We start from the raw sequence: 8,509 nt of genomic DNA, 5'->3' as shown, positions 1-8,509 counted from the left end.
AACATATAATGGTCCATGGGAAAACAATCTGTATTCAGATCTATACCTCATGATTCTAATGATTGCCCTTGAGCTTTGTTGATGGTGATTGCTAATCGACCATTCCCTGTCCCGGTGTCCCGGTCGTCATTTACATCCCCCTGTTTCCCCCGGTGTCCCCGTTGTAGTTGTGTCCCTGTGTCCCGGTCTTCATTTATATTCCCTGTGTCCCGGTCGTCATTTGTATCCCGGTGTCCCGGTCTGTATATACATTCGTTTTTTAGTTTTGTTTTTCTCCTTTATTTTTTTCCTTTTTTTTTCTTTTTTAGCTTATTTAGATTTTTAGATTTTTTAGTTTTTTTATTAGTTTTTAGTTTTTTTTTCTTTTTAGTTTTTTTGTCCCGGTCGTCATTTATATCCCCCTGTTTCCCCCAGCGTCCCCGTTGTAGTTGTGTCCCTGTGTCCCGGTCGTCATGTATATTCCCTGTGTCCCGGTCGTCATTTGTATCCCGGTGTACCGGTCTGTATATACATTCGTTTTTTAGTTTTGTTTTTCTCCTTTATTTTTTTCCTTTTTTTTTCTTTTTTAGTTTATTTAGATTTTTAGATTTTTTTGTTTTTTTATTAGTTTTTAGTTTTTTTTTCTTTTTAGTTTTTTTGTAGTTTTTACCTTCTTTTTAGTTTTGTTAATTTTTTTTTTACTTATGTCCTGGTCGTCATTTATACTCCCTGTGTCCCGGTGCTTTGTTGATTGCTAATCGAACATTCCTTTTGTCCTGGTCGCTTTCTCTTTGAGTTTCGTCATTTATTTTTTTCTTTTTTAGTTCTTTTAGTTTTTACCTTTTTTAGTTTTTTTTAGTTTTTTAGATGAAAATTTTTTTTAGTTTTTTCCTTTTTTTCTTTTTAGTTTTTTATTGGTTTTTACCTTTATTTTAGCTTATTTTTCAGTTTTTTCCTTTTTTTTAGTTTTTTTTTATTTTTTATTTTTTTTAGTTTTTTACCTTTTTTTAGTTTTTTTAGTTTTTTTAGTTTTTTAGCTTTTTTACTTTTTTTATTAGTTTTTAGTTTTTTTTGTAGTTTTTTGCCTTTTTTTAGTTTTTTCAGTTTTTTTTTTAGTTTTTTATTGGTTTTTACCTTTTTTTTTAGCTTATTTTTCAGTTTTTTCCTTTTTTTTAGTTTTTTTTAGTTTTTAGTTTTTTTAGTTTTTTACCTTTTTTTAGTTTTTTTAGTTTTTTTAGTTTTTTAGCTTTTTTATTTTTTTTATTAGTTTTTAGTTTTTTTTGTAGTTTTTGCCTTTTTTTAGTTTTTTTAGTTTTTTAGCTTTTTTATTAGTTTTTAGTTTTTTTTGTAGTTTTTGCCTTTTTTTAGTTTTTTTAGTTTTTTAGCTTTTTTATTTTTTTTATTAGTTTTTAGTTTTTTTTGTAGTTTTTGCCTTTTTTTAGTTTTTTCAGTTTTGACGTCACCTGATCCAGTTTTTTCAGGTGACGTCACCTGATCCATCCACAGACAGACAGACAACTTATTTTTATATATCTATATCTATATATATAAAAATAAGTTGTGGATGGATGTGTGGATGGATGTGTCAGGTGACGTCACCTGAAAAAACTGGATCAGGTGACGTCAAAACTGAAAAAACTAAAAAAGGCAAAAACTACAAAAAAAACTAAAAACTAATAAAAAAAATAAAAAAGCTAAAAAACTAAAAAAACTAAAAAAAGGCAAAAACTACAAAAAAAAACTAAAAAAAAACTGAAAAAACTAAAAAAAGGCAAAAACTACAAAAAAAAACTAAAAACTAATAAAAAAAGTAAAAAAGCTAAAAAACTAAAAAAACTAAAAAAACTAAAAAAAGGTAAAAAACTAAAAAAAATAAAAAATAAAAAAAAACTAAAAAAAAGGAAAAAACTGAAAAATAAGCTAAAATAAAGGTAAAAACCAATAAAAAACTAAAAAAAAAAAGGAAAAAACTAATAAATGACGACACTCAAAGAGAAAAAAAGGCAAAAACTAATAAATGACGACACTCAAAGAGAAAAAAAGGCAAAAACTACAAAAAAAACTAAAAACTAATAAAAAAAATAAAAAAGCTAAAAAACTAAAAAAAAACTAAAAAAAGGCAAAAACTACAAAAAAAACTAAAAACTAATAAAAAAGCTAAAAAACTAAAAAAACTAAAAAAAAGGCAAAAACTACAAAAAAACTAAAAACTAATAAAAAAAATAAAAAAGCTAAAAAACTAAAAAAACTAAAAAAACTAAAAAAAGGTAAAAAACTAAAAAAACTAAAAACTAAAAAAAAACTAAAAAAGGTAAAAACTAAAAGAACTAAAAAAGAAAAAAATAAATGACGACACTCAAAGAGAAAGCGACCAGGACAAAAGGAATGTTCGATTAGCAATCAACAAAGCACCGGGACACAGGGAGTATAAAAAAAAGAAAAAAAAAGGAAAAAAATAAAGGAGAAAAACAAAACTAAAAAACGAATGTATATACAGACCGGTACACCGGGATACAAATGACGACCGGGACACAGGGAATATAAATGACGACCGGGACACAGGGACACAACTACAACGGGGACACCGGGGGAAACAGGGGGATATAAATGACGACCGGGACAAAAAAACTAAAAAGAAAAAAAAACTAAAAACTAATAAAAAAACTAAAAAATCTAAAAATCTAAATAAGCTAAAAAAGAAAAAAAAAGGAAAAAAATAAAGGAGAAAAACAAAACTAAAAAACGAATGTATATACAGACCGGGACACCGGGATACAAATGACGACCGGGACCCGGGACACAGGGAATATAAATGACGACCGGGACACAGGGACACAACTACAACGGGGACACCGGGGGAAACAGGGGGATGTAAATGACGACCGGGACACCGGGACAGGGAATGGTCGATTAGCAATCACCATCAACAAAGCTCAAGGGCAATCATTAGAATCATGAGGTATAGATCTGAATACAGATTGTTTTCCCATGGACCATTATATGTTGCATGTTCAAGAGTCGGTAAACCTGACAATCTATTTATATGCAAAGACAATGGGACAGCAAAGAATGTTGTATATTCGCAAGTTTTACGTAGTTAAAACCATATATATATATCTATCTATATTCACAGGTGGGACATAGGGACACAACTACAATGGCGCGTAACTATTATGGCGCGTAACGACTTACGCGCGCGGGGGGGCTTGGGGGGGGCGCGAAGCGCCCCCACCAACTAGGTGTTGGGGTGGCGCGAAGCGCCACCCCAACAGCTAGTATATAAAAATAAGTTGTCTGTGGATGGATGGATGGATGGATGTGTCAAAAAAAGGTAAAAAACTAAAAAAACTAAAAACTAAAAAAAACTAAAAAAGGTAAAAACTAAAAGAACTAAAAAAGAAAAAAATAAATGACGACACTCAAAGAGAAAGCGACCAGGACAAAAGGAATGTTCGATTAGCAATCAACAAAGCACCGGGACACAGGGAGTATAAATGACGACCAGGACACAAGTAAAAAAAAAAATTAACAAAACTAAAAAGAAGGTAAAAACTACAAAAAAACTAAAAAGAAAAAAAAACTAAAAACTAATAAAAAAACTAAAAAATCTAAAAATCTAAATAAACTAAAAAAGAAAAAAAAAGGAAAAAAATAAAGGAGAAAAACAAAACTAAAAAACGAATGTATATACAGACCGGTACACCGGGATACAAATGACGACCGGGACACAGGGAATATAAATAACGACCGGGACACAGGGACACAACTACAACGGGGACACCGGGGGAAACAGGGGGATATAAATGACGACCGGGACAAAAAAACTAAAAAGAAATAAAAACTAAAAACTAATAAAAAAAACTAAAAAATCTAAAAATCTAAATAAGCTAAAAAAGAAAAAAAAAGGAAAAAAATAAAGGAGAAAAACAAAACTAAAAAACGAATGTATATACAGACCGGGACACCGGGATACAAATGATGACCGGGACCCGGGACACAGGGAATATAAATGACGACCGGGACACAGGGACACAACTACAACGGGGACACCGGGGGAAACAGGGGGATGTAAATGACGACCGGGACACCGGGACAGGGAATGGTCGATTAGCAATCACCATCAACAAAGCTCAAGGGCAATCATTAGAATCATGAGGTATAGATCTGAATACAGATTGTTTTCCCATGGACCATTATATGTTGCATGTTCAAGAGTCGGTAAACCTGACAATCTATTTATATGCAAAGACAATGGGACAGCAAAGAATGTTGTATATTCGCAAGTTTTACGTAGTTAAAACCATATATATCTATCTATATATATAAAAATAAGTTGTCTGTGGATGGATGGATGGATGGATGTGTGGATGGATGTGTCAGGTGACGTCACCTGAAAAAACTGGATTAGGTGACGTCAAAACTGAAAAAACTAAAAAAAGGCAAAAACTACAAAAAAAACTAAAAACTAATAAAAAAAATAAAAAAGCTAAAAAACTAAAAAAACTATAAAGGTAAAAACCAATAAAAAACTAAAAAAAAAACTGAAAAAACTAAAAAAAGGCAAAAACTACAAAAAAAAACTAAAAACTAATAAAAAAAGTAAAAAAGCTAAAAAACTAAAAAAACTAAAAAAACTAAAAAAAGGTAAAAAACTAAAAAAAATAAAAAATAAAAAAAAACTAAAAAAAAGGACTATATATATAAAAATAAGTTGTCTGTGGATGGATGGATGGATGGATGTGTGGATGGATGTGTCAGGTGACGTCACCTGAAAAAACTGGATTAGGTGACGTCAAAACTGAAAAAACTAAAAAAAGGCAAAAACTACAAAAAAAACTAAAAACTAATAAAAAAAATAAAAAAGCTAAAAAACTAAAAAAACTATAAAGGTAAAAACCAATAAAAAACTAAAAAAAAAACTGAAAAAACTAAAAAAAGGCAAAAACTACAAAAAAAAACTAAAAACTAATAAAAAAAGTAAAAAAGCTAAAAAACTAAAAAAACTAAAAAGACTAAAAAAAGGTAAAAAACTAAAAAAAATAAAAAATAAAAAAAAACTAAAAAAAAGGAAAAAACTGAAAAATAAGCTAAAATAAAGGTAAAAACCAATAAAAAACTAAAAAAAAAAGAAAAAACTAATAAATGACGACACTCAAAGAGAAAGCGACCAGGACAAAAAACTAAAAAAAAAGGCAAAAACTACAAAAAAACTAAAAACTAATAAAAAAAATAAAAAAGCTAAAAAACTAAAAAAACTAAAAAAAGGTAAAAAACTAAAAAAACTAAAAACTAAAAAAAAACTAAAAAAGGTAAAAACTAAAAGAACTAAAAAAGAAAAAAATAAATGACGACACTCAAAGAGAAAGCGACCAGGACAAAAGGAATGTTCGATTAGCAATCAACAAAGCACCGGGACACAGGGAGTATAAATGACGACCAGGACACAAGTAAAAAAAAAAATTAACAAAACTAAAAAGAAGGTAAAAACTACAAAAAAACTAAAAAGAAAAAAAAACTAAAAACTAATAAAAAAACTAAAAAATCTAAAAATCTAAATAAACTAAAAAAGAAAAAAAAAGGAAAAAAATAAAGGAGAAAAACAAAACTAAAAAACGAATGTATATACAGACCGGTACACCGGGATACAAATGACGACCGGGACACAGGGAATATAAATAACGACCGGGACACAGGGACACAACTACAACGGGGACACCGGGGGAAACAGGGGGATATAAATGACGACCGGGACAAAAAAACTAAAAAGAAATAAAAACTAAAAACTAATAAAAAAAACTAAAAAATCTAAAAATCTAAATAAGCTAAAAAAGAAAAAAAAAGGAAAAAAATAAAGGAGAAAAACAAAACTAAAAAACGAATGTATATACAGACCGGGACACCGGGATACAAATGATGACCGGGACCCGGGACACAGGGAATATAAATGACGACCGGGACACAGGGACACAACTACAACGGGGACACCGGGGGAAACAGGGGGATAACCTGACAATCTATTTATATGCAAAGACAATGGGACAGCAAAGAATGTTGTATATTCGCAAGTTTTACGTAGTTAAAACCATATATATATATATATATATCTATATTCACAGGTGGGACATAGGGACACAACTACAATGGCGCGTAACTATTATGGCGCGTAACGACTTACGCGCGCGGGGGGGCTTGGGGGGGGCGCGAAGCGCCCCCACCAACTAGGTGTTGGGGTGGCGCGAAGCGCCACCCCAACAGCTAGTCTATATATATATCTATATTCACAGGTGGGACATAGGGACACAACTACAATGGCGCGTAACTATTATGGCGCGTAACGACTTACGCGCGCGGGGGGGCTTGGGGGGGGCGCGAAGCGCCCCCACCAACTAGGTGTTGGGGTGGCGCGAAGCGCCACCCCAACAGCTAGTATAGATATATATATATCTATATATATAAAAATAAGTTGTCTGTCTGTGGATGTGTGGATGGATGTGTGGATGGATGTGTCAGGTGACGTCACCTGAAAAAACTGGATTAGGTGACGTCAAAACTGAAAAAACTAAAAAAGGCAAAAACTACAAAAAAAACTAAAAACTAATAAAAAAAATAAAAAAGCTAAAAAACTAAAAAAAACTATAAAGGTAAAAACCAATAAAAAACTAAAAAAAAAACTGAAAAAACTAAAAAAAGGCAAAAACTACAAAAAAAACTAAAAACTAATAAAAAAAGTAAAAAAGCTAAAAAACTAAAAAAACTAAAAAAACTAAAAAAAGGTAAAAAACTAAAAAAAATAAAAAATAAAAAAAAACTAAAAAAAAGGAAAAAACTGAAAAATAAGCTAAAATAAAGGTAAAAACCAATAAAAAACTAAAAAAAAAAAGGAAAAAACTAATAAATGACGACACTCAAAGAGAAAGCGACCAGGACAAAAAACTAAAAAAAAAGGCAAAAACTACAAAAAAACTAAAAACTAATAAAAAAAATAAAAAAGCTAAAAAACTAAAAAAACTAAAAAAAGGTAAAAAACTAAAAAAACTAAAAACTAAAAAAAAACTAAAAAAGGTAAAAACTAAAAGAACTAAAAAAGAAAAAAATAAATGACGACACTCAAAGAGAAAGCGACCAGGACAAAAGGAATGTTCGATTAGCAATCAACAAAGCACCGGGACACAGGGAGTATAAATGACGACCAGGACACAAGTAAAAAAAAAAATTAACAAAACTAAAAAGAAGGTAAAAACTACAAAAAAACTAAAAAGAAAAAAAAACTAAAAACTAATAAAAAAACTAAAAAATCTAAAAATCTAAATAAACTAAAAAAGAAAAAAAAAGGAAAAAAATAAAGGAGAAAAACAAAACTAAAAAACGAATGTATATACAGACCGGTACACCGGGATACAAATGACGACCGGGACACAGGGAATATAAATAACGACCGGGACACAGGGACACAACTACAACGGGGACACCGGGGGGAAACAGGGGGATATAAATGACGACCGGGACAAAAAAACTAAAAAGAAATAAAAACTTAAAACTAATAAAAAAAACTAAAAAATCTAAAAATCTAAATAAGCTAAAAAAGAAAAAAAAGGAAAAAAATAAAGGAGAAAAACAAAACTAAAAAACGAATGTATATACAGACCGGGACACCGGGATACAAATGATGACCGGGACCCGGGACACAGGGAATATAAATGACGACCGGGACACAGGGACACAACTACAACGGGAAAACCGGGGGAAACAGGGGGATAACCTGACAATCTATTTATATGCAAAGACAATGGGACAGCAAAGAATGTTGTATATTCGCAAGTTTTACGTAGTTAAAACCATATATATATATATATATATCTATATTCACAGGTGGGACATAGGGACACAACTACAATGGCGCGTAACTATTATGGCGCGTAACGACTTACGCGCGCGGGGGGGCTTGGGGGGGGCGCGAAGCGCCCCCACCAACTAGGTGTTGGGGTGGCGCGAAGCGCCACCCCAACAGCTAGTATATATATATATATATATATATATATATACTAGCTGTTGGGGTGGCGCTTCGCGCCACCCCAACACCTAGTTGGTGGGGGCGCTTCGCGCCCCCCCCAAGCCCCCCCGCGCGCGTAAGTCGTTACGCGCCATAATAGTTACGCGCCATTGTAGTTGTGTCCCTATGTCCCACCTGTGAATATAGATATATATATATATATATATGGTTTTAACTACGTAAAACTTGCGAATATACAACATTCTTTGCTGTCCCATTGTCTTTGCATATAAATAGATTGTCAGGTTATCCCCCTGTTTCCCCCGGTTTTCCCGTTGTAGTTGTGTCCCTGTGTCCCGGTCGTCATTTATATTCCCTGTGTCCCGGGTCCCGGTCATCATTTGTATCCCGGTGTCCCGGTCTGTATATACATTCGTTTTTTAGTTTTGTTTTTCTCCTTTATTTTTTTCCTTTTTTTTTCTTTTTTAGCTTATTTAGATTTTTAGATTTTTTAGTTTTTTTTATTAGTTTTAAGTTTAA

This window comes from Artemia franciscana, chromosome 20, assembly GCF_032884065.1.
Source record: "Artemia franciscana chromosome 20, ASM3288406v1, whole genome shotgun sequence".
Classification (NCBI taxonomy): domain Eukaryota; kingdom Metazoa; phylum Arthropoda; class Branchiopoda; order Anostraca; family Artemiidae; genus Artemia; species Artemia franciscana.
The sequence above is the reverse complement of the archived record's forward strand: the minus strand, read 5'-3'. Positions refer to the sequence as shown.